General features: G+C 47.0%; 1 long non-coding RNA gene across 1 annotated transcript in view; it reads right to left on the reverse strand.

The window, feature by feature from the left end:
• Positions 1-18864, reverse strand: part of LOC140617691 (uncharacterized) — a 123171-nt gene that overhangs the window by 5612 nt on the left and 98695 nt on the right. The window contains exons 3-6 of the long non-coding RNA XR_012017882.1: positions 15738-15949; positions 15334-15442; positions 2376-2592; positions 773-901 (exon numbers count right to left, since the gene is read on the reverse strand). This is a non-coding gene — a long non-coding RNA (uncharacterized lncRNA). The remainder of the gene's footprint in view (positions 1-772; positions 902-2375; positions 2593-15333; positions 15443-15737; positions 15950-18864) is intronic.

An 18864-nucleotide genomic window follows, 5' to 3' on the forward strand; every position in this document is an offset into this window, starting at 1 on the left:
GAAGAATGCATGCCTCGTCCCAGTACAGAGATGAGTGGCAGCCAGATGGGTCTGTCCCTGGCCCCTCCCCATGGCTCTCCCTCTGCCTCTAGTGACACGAAGGATGCTGTGCTCTGAGGCTTTGTGGCTGAGCGTTAGAGAGGAAGAGGCTTGTGGTTCTTTCCTGGCTACCAATTACTGTATAGGGCTTTTGGTCTTATTGCATATGTGCGTGCACACACACACACATTGCATGCATGCAGGCACATACCTTTATTTAATTTATTTAGTTTTTTAGAGAGGGAGAGGTGGGAAGGGACAGAGGGAGAGAGAGGATCTCAAGCAGATTCCACACTGAGCAGAGAGCCCCACACAGGGCTCGATCTTACAACCCTGAGATCATGACTTGAGCTGAGCCGAAATCGAGAGGTGAATGACCAACTGACTGAGCTACCCAGGCACCCCGAGGCATATACCTTTGAGGAGAGGCTGCAGGTGCTGGCAGGGCCCTTTCAGAGCCAAGGGACAGGATGTTGGGTGTGGGTGGGTGGGGCAGGTGTGATTGGCAAAGCAGAGGGAGGGGCTCAGAGAGATGCTGGTGTCGGTGAGGACAGAAATGCCAGACATCTGCTTGGCAGCTTCTGAGCTCAAGGCAAATTTGGGGCAATCAGGATCCGTTGATTTTTGAATCAATGGCTCAGACACTTGGCTAATGGCACAGCCGTTCCAGAATTATTCTCCCCACTCATTGCCCTTGGCCTTGTCAAGAGATTTGTTTTATCCCAAGCCTTACAGCTGGGTTCGGTGCGGCCTCAAAGCTGTGAACGTGTTTTATCTCTTTATGCCGTGTGCCACTGTCCACGGAGACACAGGGTGGTATGGTCCTTATCCACAACCCCAAACCTCTGAAAGGCTCTGAAAACTGAAAAAGAATTTTTATTATTTTTTAAAAGATTTTATTTATTTACTCATGAAACACAGAGAAAGAGAGGAAGAGACACAGGCAGAGGGAGAAGCAGGCTCCCTGAGGGAAGTTCACTGTGGGACTTGATCCCAGGACCCTGGGATCACACCCTGAGCCAAAGGCAGACGCTCAACCACTGAGCCACCCAGGCACCCCTGAAAAAGAACTTTTTTTTTTTTTTTTTTAAATTTTCATTTATTTATGATAGTCACACACACACAGAGAGAGGCAGAGACACAGGCAGAGGGAGAAGCAGGCTCCATGCACCGGGAGCCCGACGTGGGATTCGATCCCGGGGCTCCAGGATCACGCCCTGGGCCAAAGGCAGGAGCCAAACCGCTGCGCCACCCAGGGATCCCTGAAAAAGAACTTTTAAAACATTTATTTGGTAACAAAATTTGACCTGAACAGACATGGGGCAAGGTATAGTCTTTATTTACTGCACTTAGTGTGATTGTTCAAGAGTTCAGCTAAAGAAATATTAATGTGTTTGATTACAAGATGCTTTCAGACCCGATCAGGGTGTTAACATAATATGGAGTACATGTTCCATATTACCCGTGTGAAGCTGAAAAACTCTGATTTCTGAAACACATCAAGGGTTTCAGAAAAGGGATTGTGGATTGTACTGCTAACCCCATTTTACAGATGAGAAACCTAAGGCTCAAGAAATTTAAGTGCCTTTCCGGAGAGCACATGGCTAGGAAATGGCAACACCAGATAAAAATATCAAGGCTGTGGTCCTCAACCCAGCACTCTAGCATTTTAGCAGGGCCCTGAGGGTGGGAGCTGGAGGCTGTGGGGACCCAGGACACCTGCAGAGCCCACTGCCTTCAGCCCATGGCCTCCTTTCATAGGAATCTGAAGAGACCTGTGTCTGGGTTTTCATCCCTACTGCTGAACACCAGAAAAAGCTGCCATGTGAGGTGATACAGCCCCACCTGGAGGAGGGCAGGCTCAAAAGTGAGCCGGGACCTGCCTTGAGCTAAAAGCAACACGGTGGTGACAAGATGCCATGTGAAGTAGTAACTGTTTGGAATTTCCCACCGCCCCAATTTTGCCTTCACATTTGGCTTTTCTCCTCTGGGAAGGGAGACACAAACCCAGCATCACCCCAGAGTGGAGTGTCATGGAGGAAGCACAGAATAAAAGACCATAATGCTTGATGTTAAGTTTCAGGGCTGTCCTCCAGGTGCTAGTCTGGAAAGGTCTAGGAGTGGTGCTTACTGGGTGAGGATTTTTCTGGCCCAGGAGACTGATTAGTAGCTTCCAATCCAGGGAGCAGGAGGGGGTTGGAAGTGAACAATGGAGTGGTGCCCAGATGCAGATGTGGGAGGCCTTCAGGCATCCCAGGGGAGGGGGAATGCAGGGAGGGACCGTAGTCCCCCCCCCCCCACCCACACACTTTAAGGGCAGGATCTGAGGAGGATACCTGTAGCTGGGCCTCTTGGAAGTGGCAGCCCCGAGGATGCAGCCAGGACTGGTCAGGGAGGGGGCAGTGAGGTGAAGATGGCTGGAATCCTGGGGTCCGAGTGGCCTGAGGCAGCCCAGCAGATGTCTTATAATGCAGGAGAGATGGTGCAGGAAGGGATGCATATCATCCTTAAGATGCAAGGACATAGCCAGCTTCCCTGGTGCTGTGAGTGGGCCTGGAACACAACCAAGAGAGGGAGAACCACAGGCCTACTGGGTTTCCAAGTCATGCCAGGGAACACCGTGGCAAGAGTGGCAGGGACCAACCCTTTTGAGAGCATGGCATTGCTCAGGCCTCTTGCCCAAGAGAGTTACCTGCCTGGGGGAGCAGTTATGCCTCGCACAGGGACCTCCCCCAAGGGGTGGGGTGGGGGACATGGGTACCTCCCCCAGCCCTGCTCCCTCCTCAGGAAGAGCTGCCCTGTTCCAAAGGAACTATTTGCTGAGAGGCGCCAGCAGGGCTTAAGAGCCAGCAGCCAGCCTCTAGCCATGAGGGGCTTTGTCATTTTTGCTAATAATAAACCCTGGGGAAAAGCTGTGGCTGGAAAGAGAAACAGAGCAAACCCTGAGAATCTGCCTGGGCTCCCCAGTATTCCTTCAGCCCCCAGGTGCTAGGGGAGCCCTGGACCCACCTGGCCTTCCAGGGGGCTCTGGCAGGGGCTGGGGTGCAGGGCATATCTGGGAAGGAGGTGTTGGGGGGTCACCCTGGGTGGCTCCCAGGCTGTTCCCTACCGACCTCCCTGAACTCACCCTGTGACTTTCCGCTGAGGCTTAAAGACAACTCTGGATCCATTAAATAATGCCTGAGAGGGAGGGCTTGGGGAAGGGGGTTAACAGCTGTGTGAGCCTGGGCAAGGCGTGGCCCCTTCTGGGCTTTAAGTCTCCCAACCATAAAGTGAGAGGTTCGCCTGACTTTCCAGAGCAGCCCCTTGTCCATGCTTGTTAGGAGTCGGTGAATGGTGCCCCCATCAGAACACATGCTGGATTTGGCTAAGCCCTGCCTGCCCAGCTGCCATGCATGCCTGTTGGACCTGGAAGAAGTAAGCCTGGGACACAGTGGTGGGGGCAGGAAGCAGAGGGAAGATGTGCAAGGAGAGCAGAGAGGGACAGGTGAGGTGGGACACTCAGAGACACTTACTAGCTGGATGATCGGGGCAAGTTACTCAACAGAGCCTCAGTCTCCCCATCTGTGCAATGGGCTTAATACCTGCTTGGGGTCAATTCCATCAATAAAAGCATGTGAAGGGCTCATCATGGCATGCTCAGTACATGTCCCTCCCTCTCTCCCTCATTTCTCAAAGATGAATCAGAAGGCGCTGGCCCCACTCTGGTCATAGGTGTGCAGGCTCCATCGCTCCAGGTCGGGAGTTGCAAACCTGTGTGTGCTGGAGGTCACCCCAGATGCGTCTGGTTTTCCTTCAGTGTTTTCCAGAAGAGATGATGTAGAACTGGCATTATTTCTTCCTTAAGCATTTGGTAGCTGCTCAGTGTTTCAATGTCCCACGCAAATCCAGATTTCCAGCTTTCTTTGCAGCATGGGGAGATCAGAACAAACGGGGTGGGGGTTGGGGGCTGCATTCCCTTAGGACGGTGGCTGGCTGCAGCTGAGCAGCTACTCTGCGCCTTTACCTTCTGTTGCTTGTAATTCTTCAACTTGGTTTGTTCTTACATATTTTCCTTCTTTACATATATAATCTGACATAAAACAGGAATATGATCGTATCACATATGCTCGGTTTCCCCTCCGGCTGGCTCGGCTTCCCGCCTGCTCTCAGGAGCACCCGCCCCCCTCCACGTAGGTAACACCCACGCCCCCCACCTACTACACAGCCTTTGGCCTACTCCTCCAGCTCTGAAGTCATATTTTGACATAGGTGTCCGCATAAACACACACATCTGTCGGGGGTACATGTGGATTCCCCCCTGTTTCATAAATATGAGGTTATATTACGGAGGTGTTTCTGCATCTAGCTTTCCAATGCCCCCCCACGGGTACAGCTTGACCCCCCCAAAATTGGCCTCCACCCCTCAGACTCCTTTACTAGTTTCATTCTCTCTGTGGCTCCTGTAGGCATCTCCACCAGCTACCCTACCTGCATGAGTGGGACTCACGGACCGGGGACCACGGGTTATGGTGAGGGGCTGGTGGATTCAGGTGATCACTGTACGCTACAGCAGGGGTCTGCAAACTTTTCTATAAACTAAAAAATGTGGGGCACCTGGGTGGTTCAGTGGTTGAACATCTGCCTTTGGCTCAGGTCATGATCCCGGGGTCCTAGGATCGAATCCCGCATCAGGCTCCCCACCGGGAGCTTGCTTCTCCCTCTGCCTATGTCTCTGTCCCTCTCTCTGTGTGTCTCTCATGAATAAATAAATATATAATCTTAAAAAAAAAACAACTTTAAAAATGTGATAAAGACTAGACTTTTCATTTCTGGGTATTCATCTCGGCTTCTTAAGAGCAATTGCCACAAATTACCATAACCTTGGTGGCTTAAAGCAACCAGAAGGTATTCTCTTGCCATTCTGGAGGCTGCATGTCTGAATCAAGGAGGCAGCAGGGCTGGGCTATCTGCAGGCTGTAGGGGTGGGGGTGCGGGGTCCTTCCTTGCCTCTTTCAGCTCCTGGCAGCCCTTGGCTTGTGGCTGCTTCGCCCCAATCTCTGCCTCTAGCTGTGCGTCCAGATTTCTCCTTCCTGCCCCTGTTGGACTTAGAGCTCACCTTCAATCGAGAGTGAATTCCATCTGGAGATCCTTCTTTCCAAATCAGGTCACTTTCTGAGGTTGAGAGTAGGTATGAGTTTGCGAGGGGGATGCTCTTCAACCCACAATGGTTCTCTTTCAAATCTTACTTTTTTTTTCTTTTCTTACAGTGTCTTTATCCAGTGTGTTCATCTACTAAGTCTCTTTGTTTACTGTCTCTTGCAGGTCGGTGTCTGTTCATTGGCATTCTTGTGATCCCAGGCCCCTGATCTTTACTCACAGTGAACAGGTGAATCATATCTTATCAACTCTTAACATTCTTTAAACTTCGTCTTGGCTGGACGGCCTCTTCCTAGTGAGGATCCCTTGCTGCCTTGGGAGCATTCACCCAGAATAACTATCCACTCGCCAGGGCCAGGCCCTCTAGCCAATCAGCTGAGAGGCATAATTATGATAATTTCTTAGGCTGGGAGCTGCTGCACCTCAAGATCACGTATCTTTGGACCTAAATCCACGAGAAGGGCAGACTCGACATTTTATTTATTTATTTATTTATTTTTTTTTTTTTATTTATGATAGTCACACACACACACAGAGAGAGAGAGAGAGAGAGAGAGAGGCAGAGACACAGGCAGAGGGAGAAGCAGGCTCCATGCACCAGGAGCCCGACGTGGGATTCGATCCCAGGTCTCCAGGATCGCGCCCTGGGCCAAAGACAGGCACTAAACCACTGCACCACCCAGGGATCCCCAGACTCGACATTTTAATTTCTCCTGTGGAGACTTAAAAAAATTCAAAATTCAGGCACCTGGGTGGCTCAGTGGTTGAGCATCTGTCTTTGGCTCAGATCATGATCCCAGGGTCCTGGGATCGAGTCCTGCATCGAGCTCCCTGTGGTGAGCCTGCTTCTCCCTCTGCCTGTGTCTCTGCTTCTCTCTCTGTGTCTCTCCTGAATGAATAAATTAAAAAATCTTAAAAAATCCGAAACCCGGGGATCCCTGGGTGGCGCAGCGGTTTAGCGCCTGCCTTTGGCCCAGGGCGCGATCCTGGAGACCCGGGATCGAATCCCATGTCAGGCTCCCGGTGCATGGAGCCTGCTTCTCCCTCTGCCTGTGTCTCTGCTTCTCTTTCTCTCTCTCTCTGTGTGCGACTATCATAAATAAAATTAAAAAAAAAAATCCAAAACCCCTGTGGAGGCAGATATGCGGCTTTGTGCTTTCCTCTTGCTGGTGCATGATTTTCCTTTGTCAGCCCCTGCTCTGAGGCTGCAGACCATGCAGTCCTGGCTTTATGGAAGTGTCTTGGCTCCAACTCCTTCCCCTTTGCCATCCCAAAGCCTCATTTCCCTGACCCTACTGGACGTAAAGACTGGCTTCCAGAGTGCCATGCTCTATTCTCCCTTCCACTTCCCCATACCAGCACCCAACCTCACCCAAGCAGCAGAAGTATTAACTCTGCCACATAAGATCCAGGAGATCCTGGAGCAAAGAATTTAATCCTGAAACTCCTCTCCCTCTTCTTTGCCTTGTTCACTCTTTCCCTTTAAGACTTATCTCCCTGTCGCCTCCTCCAGGAAGCCTTCCTGGAGTCTACCAACTCCATCTGCCCTTGCTCCCAGACTGACAGTTTTGAGCTTTTGCCCTACTATGAAGCGACACAGTGTGGGCAGGACACTGTAAGCTCCTGGGTCCTACCTGAACCCAGGTGGGTGGCAGGGGAGGCATAGCCAGAGCAGCGGATGGGTGTGATGCAGCAGCATCAGGTGTGGATGGGCCTGAGTCCCAGGGAAGAAGTTGGATTTTAGCTGTCCGTGATGATGGCTCAGTGATGTTTTGTAAGGAGGGGCTGCTCAATCAGATGCCGACTTTGGAACTGTCCCTCTGGCTGCTAGGAATAAAACAGAGTGGAGGCCAGCCAAGAAGCTGTGTGGCCAGTTTGGAGGCACCCAAATTCCACAGTCCAGGTGAGTGATGATGGCCCTGGAGCAAAGGCTGATCAGGGGCGGAGGGTGGGGACAGATTTATGAAATATTTAGGGAGCAAACATTCAACAAGTCTTGATGATGTGGAGAGCCCAGGAGCACCAGACATCTGATGCTCCCAAGGGCAGCCATGGCTTCACTCCTCTATCCTGTTGCCTTAACCACCTCGGAGCCCCTCCTGGGTGCTCCCGCCCACCCCATCCTCTGAGCACTGATACATTGGGAGCTTTGGGTAGGGAAGTCTGGAAGGGTTTCAGGGGGGCAGCAGGGGGTGGGGTTCCTGCCTTCTGCAGTTTCCCTAAGGAGCCTCCCAAATAAATGTATTCATCCTTTCCCTACCTGCTCTTGGACACTTGGCTTGTGTGCTTCAAGGATGGTTTGAATTTTTTCAAAAACTTAAAATTCTCGGCCAGGAGAGCCAATTCCAGTGAATGACCACACAGTAAAACGTGACAAGGGCCCCTTTCACAGGCCCCGACTGCGCAGAGCTGGCCAGGCGGCCGGAGGCAGCTCTTGATGAATCAGCTTATGTTAGAAGGTCAGTGACTCAAAGCCCCTGAGAGTCAGTCTGAACAGTGACCTGCTCATTTATGACGGTACGTTGAAGGAGAGTCTGTGTTGTACTGGATGACAAGATCCCCATGATTATTGATTGATCAATTGATTTTTTTTTTTAGTATTATAATCTTGTGCTTTGTTGTAATTTGGGCCCCCATAAAATCTTATTTTTACATTATTATAATTGTAATATGTGATTTTGTCTTTTTAAAGGTTTATAATCACTTTGCCATGTTACCACGGTAGGGTTCATAATTACCTTCTTATTTTATGTTTTTAAAATCACATTAGTGAGGATGCCTGGCTGGCTCAGTGGTTGAGTGTCTGCCTTTGGCTCAGGTCCTGATTCCAGGGGTCCTGGGATCGAGTCCCCCATCGGGCTCCCTGCAGGAAGCCTGCTTCTCCCTCTGCCTATGTCTCTGCCTCTTTCTCTCCTGTGTCTCTCATGAAAAAATAAATAAAACCTTTTAAAAAAATAAAATGAAATGAAATAACATTACTGACATGTAATTGACATGTAAAAAGCTGTAAATGTTGAATGTATACAACTCAAACTGGGAATAAATAAACACCATGAAACCATCACCACCAAGGCCATATACATTTATACTACCTCAAAATTTTCCTTCCACCCTTTTATTATTATTATTATTACTTTTAATGTTTTATTCATTTATTCCTGAGAGAGAGAGAGAGAGAGAGAGAGACAGGCAGAGGGAGAAGCAGCCTCTATGCAGGGAGCCTGATGTGGGACTCAAACCTGGATCTCCAGGATCAGGCTCTGGGCTGAAGACAGCACTAAACCGCTGAGCCACCCGGGCTGCCCTATAATTATTTCTATTGTGCCTGTGTGTGTGTGTATGGGTGTGGCAAGAATACTCTCCCCAACTCCATGACTACTGGTTTCAAGTTGTTCATTCAACCAAAATTTATGGTGTCCACACTATGCCAGGGACTGTTGGAAGCCCAGAAACCCAGCATTGAATGCAGAGGCCAGACCCTTGGTCTCACAGAGCTCCCTTCGAGTCAGAGAGTCAGACAACAAACCCATAAACTTGTTAAATACTTTAAAGAGAACTTTTAGCAGTGATGTGCAAGATGAAGAAGACAAAATAGGGTCATAGAATGGAGCATGATGGGCAGACGCTACTATTAGAACATCCTTCTATGCAAGTGACATGTCATTTGAGAACTGGAGGGCAAGAAAGAGGTGGCCCTGTCCCAGATAGAGCGAAGAGCTGTGCAAAGACTATCAAGAGATTGTGTGCATCAGAGTTGTAAGATCTAGGGGGTTAAGAGTGCCCGTGGAACAGCGAGCCCTTGAGATGGAAAGTTACAGGAAATGCGCAAGCTGACATGTGCTGGATGCCTCACCAGCGAAGGTAGTGAACGTTCGATCACCCTATGAGCCAGCAGCAACTCCTGTCTTTGCTATTCTCTCAACACAAGTGAAAGCATACTCTACAAGATGTGTGCAAGAATGTTCATAGCAGCTTTTTCATAATGATCAGAAGTTGGAAATCAACAGGAAAAACAGCAAAACCTGTGGTGACATAGTCAGACATAGCATGTGACTCAGCAGTACAAGGGAATGAAGCACACACACACACACACAACATGAATGCATCTCAAAAACTATGCTGAGTGAAAGAAGCCCGGCACAGAAGAGTATATACTGTAGGATTTTGGCATAGGCTAATCTACGGCGGGAAGAAAAATCAGAACAGTGGTCCCCTCTTGGGTGGGGTCATGGACTAAGAAAAGGCATGAGGAAACTTTCTGGGGTGATGAAATCGCTCTAAATTTTCAGATGTTTGCAACACACAGGTTTTCACATTTCCCAAAACTCACTGACTGGCACTCTCAAGGCGTGTGCATAGCACTACATAAAAATTTTAGCTTGAGGGGCACCTGGGTGGCTCAGTGGTTAAGCGTCTGCCTTTGGCTAGGTCATGATCCTAGGGTCCTGGGTTTGGGTCCTGCATTGGGCTCCCCTCAAGGAGCCTGCTTCTCCCTCTGCCTATGTTTCTGCCTCTCTCTCTGTGTCTCTCATGAATAAATAAAATCTTTAAAACAATTTAGCTCAAAGAATAAAAAATAACCATGAATAAATATCAAACCCTGGAATGCTGAAATATTTAGGAATGCTGAAGTGTTTAGGGCTGAAGTGGTGTATACTGATGTTTCAAGTAGATTTAAAAAAAGACACATGATGGAGGGATTATGTATGTTAATTGAAGAATCTAGGCAGTGGGCAGATGGGTATTCACTGTATCACTCTTTTGTATCACACTGTATCACACATTTTGAACAAAAATCTTATATATTTAGGTTGAATTGATGACAATGCTAGTCACAGGAGACGACGTGCCTCTAAACTGTTTCACAGTTTAGATTTCTGTACAAGAAATCAGTCTCATAGGAGTGTAGGGATGGACAGAGATTTTTAAAAAGTTTTGCCAAGCTCAGGATATTTATTTTTTTAACCTTTACCCAAGGCAAGCTAAATGATGAGGCTTTAAAACATTCATCTCCAGTACTTCTTCAGTAGCCAGTTTCGACAACTACCCTGAAAAATTATACTTAAATTTAAATAATCTTTCAGTGGAAAATGGATTCTGGAACCATGAATTTATTATGCATGGATTTTTTTGATGGAAAATAAAATCCAGTCAAATTCAAAATTCCATTCCATTCCAATTTATTCAAAATTCAAAGAGTTTCATCATTCTGTAAACTGACAACTTTTTACAAATATGCAGCATCAAGTTACGCATATGCTACCTTGTTGATAAGTGTTTTAAATTATGTAAGGCATTTTCTTAAGATTTTATTTTTAAGTCATTTCTATATCCAAGGTGAAGCGCACACGTAGAACCCTGAGATCAAGCGTTGCGTACTCCACTGACAGAGCCAGCTAGGCACCCCAAATTATGGACCACATTACAACAATCTGTAGAAATTCTATTTTTTTTCCCAAATTTCTAATTCTTTGTTTTTGTCCTTTGATCTTATCTGATATTGGAAAGCATGGTGATACGGAAACAACCTTAGTGTCCATTGATAGATGAATGGACAAAGAAATGTATACATACACATATACATACAGACACGCACAGGGATACCATTCAGCCCCCCAAAAGAAGGAGACCCTGCCATTTGCAACCACATGGATGAACTTAGCAGACATAATGCTAAATGAAATAAGCCAGACACAGAAATTTAAAGAAAACCCTGCATGATCTCGCTTATATGTGAAATTTAAAAAAATTAAATTCATAGAAGCAGAAAGTAGAACAAAGAGTGGTTACCAGGGGCAGGCTATGGGAGTAGTCAGGAGATGTTGGTCAAAGGGTTCAACATTGTAGTTACATAGGATGAGTAAGTCCAGAGGTTAATGTTTAGAATGGTGACCATAGTTAAGACTGAATTGCATCCTGGAAATTTGTTAAGAGAGAAGATTACAGATATTCTCATCACGCACGCTAACTGGGAGGGGATGATATGATAAATAACTTGATCCTAGTAATCACGTCACTGTGTATCTATATAGCAAACAATCATATTTACCCCTTAAATATATACCATTTTTATTTTTTAAAAAGGCAGCCAGTACTAAGGCTGGAAACATGAGTCAGTGCCCAGTTACAGGGGATCTTAACTGTCACGTAGAGAAGCTTGGATTTTTCGCCTTTTTTGAAAATGTTTGAGATTTTTGAGAAGGGTGATGACATGATTTAAAAAATGAAGTTTCTGGAAGATTCATCTGACATATGTGCATAGAATGGCTAATTTAGTAAAAATGATATAACACGAAAAAAATTTTAATAAAAAGCATGGCACAGTCCTTTCCTGGCGGGGAAGTATTCAGGTCATCAAAAATAACTGAGGATATTGGATAAATACACAAATCTGGTTGTCCAATCGACATATTTAAAAAGTTTGCTGCAGAAATTCCAAGAGTTTATTCCGTAGAATGAATTTTTCCACAGGACCTTCCCTTTAATAACCATTTTACTTTGTATGGGACAATAGTTGTTTACAGCCAGCTCCCGTACTAACACACATGATAAAGACAATCATTTTCAGCTTAACATCTTAGCTTTCTGTAACTCACACTTTTTCTTTCCTCACTAAGCCTGTTAATTTCGCTATTTTCTTCTTTTTCTTTCTTTCTTTTTTTTTTGGCAAGACATTCTCGATGAAGGGAAGCAGTGCATTGATTCACATTCTGGCCCAATCTCCTTAATCTGGGTAATTACTTTTCCTATCACAGCTGTGCCACCGAACACGCTCCTGCACAAAACTAAACTCCAAGCCACATTTGCTGACTCTGATCATTCTCTTGGGTCTTTCAACAATGTCAAGTTGCTATAAAAGTTTCCAAATGCCTACTCTCACTCTCTGTACTAACCTCCCTGTGGACCAGTAACAGTCTGCCACCAACACAAACCCACCAACTCCACTTTGACCAACACTGTACGGGGCCCTCTCTGAGAAATGATGGGTGACCCAGGATAGGGTGTAAAGTAGAGAAAGCTGCAAGGTCCCTCAACCCGGGGATGCTCTGATTCTGTAGTCCAGGAAGGAGACAATCTGGACAAAATAAATGCTCCGACAGGCTACCAAATGTTTCTGAACACATTTCTCTAGATGCTAAGGGAGGTCATTGCTTCAGATAGCCAAACCCAGAGGGAATCTTAAATCCATGCTCCCTGATTTCCTCTGTTTGGTTCAGCAATAATGGGAAACCCTGCTCCTTTGGGAGTTATGAGAAGGCCCCTTGGAAGCTCCTAATCTTTTGTTCTCAAAATCTCTTTGAGAATATGACTTTGGACCCTCATTCCAGAAATATACATGTACATATGCCCAAAATATTGCATGGAGTTGCAGGGCCTTTAAAGACAACCTATAGTCCATCCCAGGACCTTCAAAGGAACCTAGGAAGCTTGCCTTGGAGGAATAAGTCAGCTGGTCCCTGGACTACTTTCTTCTCAGGTGGGAGTAAAGCCAGTCTTGGGTTTATGCTCAGGGCTCCCCCTTGTGGTGCTCTCCAAGTGCCAAAGGTCTTCAAGTGAGCAAGGAGAGTCCTCGGAGGCATGGCAAGGAGTCTAGATCCTACCAGCGATGTCTCACATTCATCACCGTGGTCCTGCCTTCCTTATGTAACTCAGGGATTTTTGAGAACCCCATTATATGACCCTACAGAAGGTAACTATTGAAATCTTTGAGGAAGGTGGATTACTGTCTTATTTTTTATTATTTGGATTAAAACACTTTCCACAGAGTTGACTGTTGTCTGTCATGCAGATCCTGAGGAAATGAGGAGCTCTCTTCTGAACTAGGGCTCCCCCACCCACCCCCCCCCCCCGGGGCCACTTGCCACAATAGGTAGGAGAAGCAAAGGGCAGGGAGAACAGAGCAGTGTTGGGGGAGGTGGGGAAAGAGAGAAAGAGAGAGAAAGAGAGAGAGCTATCAAGATGCAGAATCTGGCAGGGACAGGCCATTTGCAGCCTGGGTACTACATTAAGTATTTGGGACTTGGTGGGAAGCCATGGTTGAATTGTCATCAGGACAGCAACATTCACTTAACGGAGTAGCCTCTGGGATTGTCCTTCAGTATAAGAAAATGGTAGATACCCAATGAGGGCTGTTCCAAGAAGTGAGAGAGGGACCCTGAACTCAAACACTAAAACCACTTCTACTGCAACCAGGTCTTGAATCTATCTGTTGTGAGTGGGTACACCCTGAGAAACAAGAGTTACACACTTCAACTTTACAATGACATCTCTTAAGGGAGATGACAGTGTTCTGAAACAGATTTAGCCTCTGTGTGAGTGTGTGTGTGTGTGTGTGTGTGTGTGTGTGTTTCTGTTCTAGCAAAAGAGGAAGTTACATTGGCCACCCTTGGAAGATCACCTAGGAAGCAATGTGTAGAGGGGGCATGTAGGGTTCCCTGAAAACACTCAGGTTACTCAGGGGGTATGACAGTGGTTCAAGAGCCCTACTCTCCTGGAAAGGTGGTGTTTCAAAAGTCAGAAAGGAAAGATTGCTGAGCTTGGTGTGGGAGTCCCCAGGGAAGGGAAGAGTCAATTCCCAGAGCTCACAGGCAGCCCACCTCGAGTAGGGCTGCTTGTATTTACTCTGCCCAAATGGATGTCATGAACCCTGGCTGATGGGTCACAACCTTCAGTATTTGAGGATATGGGCTGAGTCCTGCCCCCATCATTTTTTTGGCAGGATTAAATGACTTGCTCAAAAGGACACAGTCACTTAATGGCAGAGTTGGGACCCGATCTTGGGCCTCCAGGATCCAGCCCTACTGCTCCTCTGAGAGCTCCAGAAAAGACTCCCTTCTCTCCTAGGGAGCTGATGTCCTTACCTATGTGGGGAAGAGGCACCTGAACAAATCATGACCGATAAAGCAATCACATCCCAACCATACACACAAAGACACAAGGGACAAAGCGGATGCTCAGGGATCCCGCAAGCACCGAGCCTCCAGCTCAACCCAGGGCAGCATGATGCAAGATGAGGGTGCCCCCAAGTGATAAGGACATCTGTAGCCTCCTTCTATGCACTGAGATCTCACTGGGTAATAATATAGGTTAGGCATCTGCAGGGTAGGGAACTCACACCTCAGAGAAGGCCCGCATATCTGACTGGCTACAAGCCTGTGGACATGCGCTCCCACAGTGAAATGCCATCTTTACCACCTCACCTTGTAGCCCAAGGTTTCATCACTTCGCCTGGCCACCAAGGACCCCCGAATATCACATGCCCTTAGGATATCCCCCACAGGCATGACAGAGCCAGCCTGGCCTCCAGGACAAAGTGTGGTGTCAAAGACTCCTGCCAGGCCATTACTCAAACAAACCACCAATCTGAGGGCCGGAATAACAGCAATTATTTAAGTATTCTTGGAAACCCTGAAATTTTCTTTCTTTAGTCTGTACTAATTTTTTCCTCTGGCTTCAGAACAGACTTGCAATTGTCAGCATTAACGGCTCAACCTCCCTCCTCTACCCTCCCTTCCCCCAAAACACCACACACACACACACACACACACACACACACACACACACGGATGAGAAACCCATGCAGGCAGGGTCTCCTGTGGGTTTATAGACAGAGTATGATTCCAGGCAATTTGAACCCTTCCTCTGTGACACCTCGTCAGGGTAATAGAACCTAGTTTCCTTGAAAGACCTAGCAGGTGGATGAGCCCTGGTTGGTGAAGGGGATGATAGTGTTGAGGATGTGGCTGGTAAAAAGGCTCCTCTTCAAACATCTCAAACCCCTGGAGAAGAGGCCCAGCAAATTAAGCTACATACAGTTCCTTTGCCCACAAAGGATCCAAACAGGGAGCCCCATGATCTCTGCAACCAAGAGGCGGCGCCCTTGTGTCTGTTACCCACCTCGCTGACCTGCCTCTCCCAGTAGTGGCCCCTGGTGACCAGCAGCTACCACCTAGAACCAGCTCCAGAAGCAGTACCCCGTGTCTCCCTCCATCACTAACCAAACAAGTGAGGGCTCTGTTGGTGGCTGTCATCCCGTCATCACCCGGATTTTACCTGGGGTCTCCAGTGACATCACTTCCTCAACCCTCAACTCACCCATTTTCCAGTAATTGTGCCCAGAGCACCAGAGCTAATTGAAACAAGACGTGGACTTACATGTTAAAGTAGCCTTCAGTTGGGAGGCTAGGGCTGCTTCTGGAAAATGTTAACGCTTTCCTGTTGGACGCCAAGCTCTCTTGGAACTAAGCTTCAAACGAAACCTCATCTGTAAAATGAGGGGGTTGGATGAGCCCAGAGAGCCATTCTGACTCTGAGAGTTTGTGCTACTATGAAAAGAAAACCCAACAGAGCCCTGGGTGGGGGAGCCAAGGGAGACTTCTGGTTGGCGTGGTATTGTCACAAATAAAGTGGTTGTGAATCAGTTTTTATTTTCAGCCTTGCAGCTGATAGATTCATTTCTTTTTTATGGGCCACATTCTGCATAATTCCAAGAAAATCACTCCATCACAGGCTCCACTGACATCACCAACCACCAGATAGGAGGCCCCTGGTGTACAAACCTTGGGCTGAGTGGCTGAGTTCGAAGGCTTGGCTCCAGGTGAAAAGAGGCTGTCCTGGTTGCCCCAGGGAGTTGCCATGGAGACCACGTTTCTCCCTCTCCAACCACCATCAGGAGGTCTGAGCTTCAGAGGGTTTCCCATCTACCTATCCCCAGATGTGAATTTAATGAGTCCAATCTCGGGTCAGGCAAATCCATCATCCTTGAAGAGATCTAGAAGACAGACAAAAGCTCTGTTTTCTGGACAGCTGGGCCAATTGAATTTGGTCATCTAATTTTGGCTTGGAGGTTTACTGCTTATTTGTTTAATTATTTAATGATTTTTTTAAATGGAATTCCTCCATTTGGGTACAGGCTTCCCAAGACCTCCTAGCTCTTTATTTGGAAAAGAAAAAGATCTTTTTATCTTTTTTTTTTTTTTTTTTTTTTTAAGATGAAGAGGAGAGAGGTTTATAGTCACTTCAGCTGGAAGGCCAAAACCGCCGAATAGAGAAATGTGTTTAGAGGACACCAGCCAGGAATGAGATGAACCACGGCTAAGACCAGAGGACTGTTTCTAAATTGACAAAGCAAGGAGCTTTCTTTTTCCTCTAGTGCAAAATTCTCTAGAATCCTGGAATCTTTACATTGAAAGGGACCTCAGAAGTCACCTAGTGCAACCACCCAGCCTCTGACAATCTCCTGTCCTTCATCCTTGGCAATTGTCACCCATTCTCTACTTCACTGGGTGGTCAAATCTATGTTCTTATACGTCGGATCAGAAAAATCTTCTGGAGTTCTTAAGTGGAACTGAAATTGGCCTCCCTGTTACTTTACATTTGCCAGGGGCAGGTCTGTTCTCAGGAGGCCCTTGGAGGGATAAAAACTACCCTAGTCCAAGTTGGCTTGGACAACACACTTTGTAACAACCCTTCAGATATTCTCAGTAGTTACCATGTCTCCATCTTCTCTGGCTTATTCCTCTGGTTCTGTTAATCACTCCTCACTTCATGGTCATTTCCAGACCCTTCACCATCCTGGCCACTTGCCTCTGGACATTTTCCAAGTCATCAGGATCCCTTTTATACTGTGCCTGGGGCCTGGACATGATGCTTCCTGATTTTGGGTTGATGAGCTGATGGATGGAGGGACAAGCCCAAACTTGAAGTTAAAAAGCCACATGCAGATGTCACACCAGAAATTGGCCATCGGACACATCCTGTCCTGTCATCAGGATAATCCTTGATCAGCTGGCAACATGATGGCATTAGAACCACATGCTACATATCTTTGAATGTGTTCCTAGAGGATCAAAGTATAGTTGGAAGTGATTTACTTTTTCAGTCAATGAAGGCTTCATGTTTATCTGCTAAGATCTTATTACTGGTCATAGAAGTTAGGCTTTGGAGCTGTGATGATACATGGCACAGTCTCTACCCTCAAGGAGATTAAATTAAATAATCTACAAAAGCCAAATTGCCTCAGATGAGCCAGGTTGAAGAAACTTTGGAAGAACACTGCTTATGACAAAATATATATATTTAGTCATAAATGACTGGAGATGGAAGGGACCTCAGGAAGCTTGAATTCATACCCCCTGGTTTATAGATATGCAAACTAAGCTCCAGAACTTGTTCATCCACCTAGCCATCCAATCAACAAATGTATTTACTGAGCAGTCACCATAGGCAAGGTAATACATTTATTGGGGGGGGGGGGTCCAATATGAACAGCAACAGCAGATAAGGAGTGGTAAGTAACTTCATTGGTGCACAGATAAAGGAATCCAGCTGAATGATCTGGCCAAGGAAATCCACTTGGTTGGTATCAGAGGCTGGATCAGAAACCAGATCTTCTGACATCTGGCACTGGGCTTTTCCCAATGCACTATAGTATCACTCATAAATGACTAGATGGGAGACAATAGAGCATATGGTCTATTTCGGGGAACTCTGTCCTGATGGAGTCCTATTCGGACATTGCAGGCAGTATGTCTGTACTTTGTGAATGTGCTGGCTGTACTGAAATAAGGTTTCACCTCTGCAAAGCACGATGCAAAAGCCAGAGGCATTCCTGTCTGTCTTCCAGGAGCAGAGACAACCCCTCCTTAGCCCTTGCCAACAGTCTACTAAAATTGTCTCCCAGGATCCAGCAAAGAGAAAATCCAACTTGCTTTCCCTCTCTTTGAGCTCCATGAGATTGGACATTATTTGTTTTCCTAATATGTCCTCCTCCCTTGGTTCCCACAGTGTATCTCTCTCCACTGCCCCTTTGCTGACTATTTCCATAACCCCAACCAGAATCCATTCTCTTAGTCCATCTGGCTCAAAACATTGAGATAAAATTTCACTTTCCTCTCTTGTTATAGAAATTAGTCATCTACAAAAGATTAGGGATTCCTCCCTTAGACTGCTTTGATTTTATCCATCCATCTACCCATGAATCCATCCTTTATCCTTCAAGAACACTCCAGCTTACTCTGGGATGACTAGGTCATGTTCCAGGGAAGCCAGAGCCTTATTCCCCAAACCCAGGGTAATTGTCATATCTGAGCTAAGGCTGCTCACATATGCATCCACCAGGCATTTAAGCCATGCCCAGCCCAGGTGATCCTGGCCTCTCACAGAACCCACAGCCCCTCACCTTCCTTTCACCCTTGAGTACAAGATCAAGGCCAAGAGTGTGTGCCCAGTTACTCCACACATGGAGATGCCTCCCCACCAGGAGGCCTTACTGGACAGCAAATGGCCCTCTTCCTTCTTTTGGGGGGGGGGGGGCCTCTGTCTCTCCTGAGACTGGGCCATAATCCCAAAACAGACCCTATTTTAGGATAGGCAGCTGGGTGCTCAGGGCTCCCCAGGGCTGAGCAGAGCCTTTCCTTACCAGCTTCCAATGCCTTCCCTCCTTAGCCTCCTCTCTACACTACCCATCTCTCTTTCAAATGCCGGCATCACGCCCTCCTCTATGGCAATTTCTTTTTTTTTTTTCAATAATAAATTTATTTTTTATTGGTGTTCAATTTGCCAACATACAGAATAACACCCAGTGCTCATCCCGTCAACTGCCCCCCTCAGTGCCCATCACCCTATGGCTCTTTTCAAAGAGGAAAAAGGATGAGAAGGGTTGTATATTAGTCAAACATCTTTAAC

The sequence above is a fragment of the Canis lupus genome, chromosome 2 (assembly GCF_048164855.1).
Source record: "Canis lupus baileyi chromosome 2, mCanLup2.hap1, whole genome shotgun sequence".
Lineage (NCBI taxonomy): Eukaryota > Metazoa > Chordata > Mammalia > Carnivora > Canidae > Canis > Canis lupus.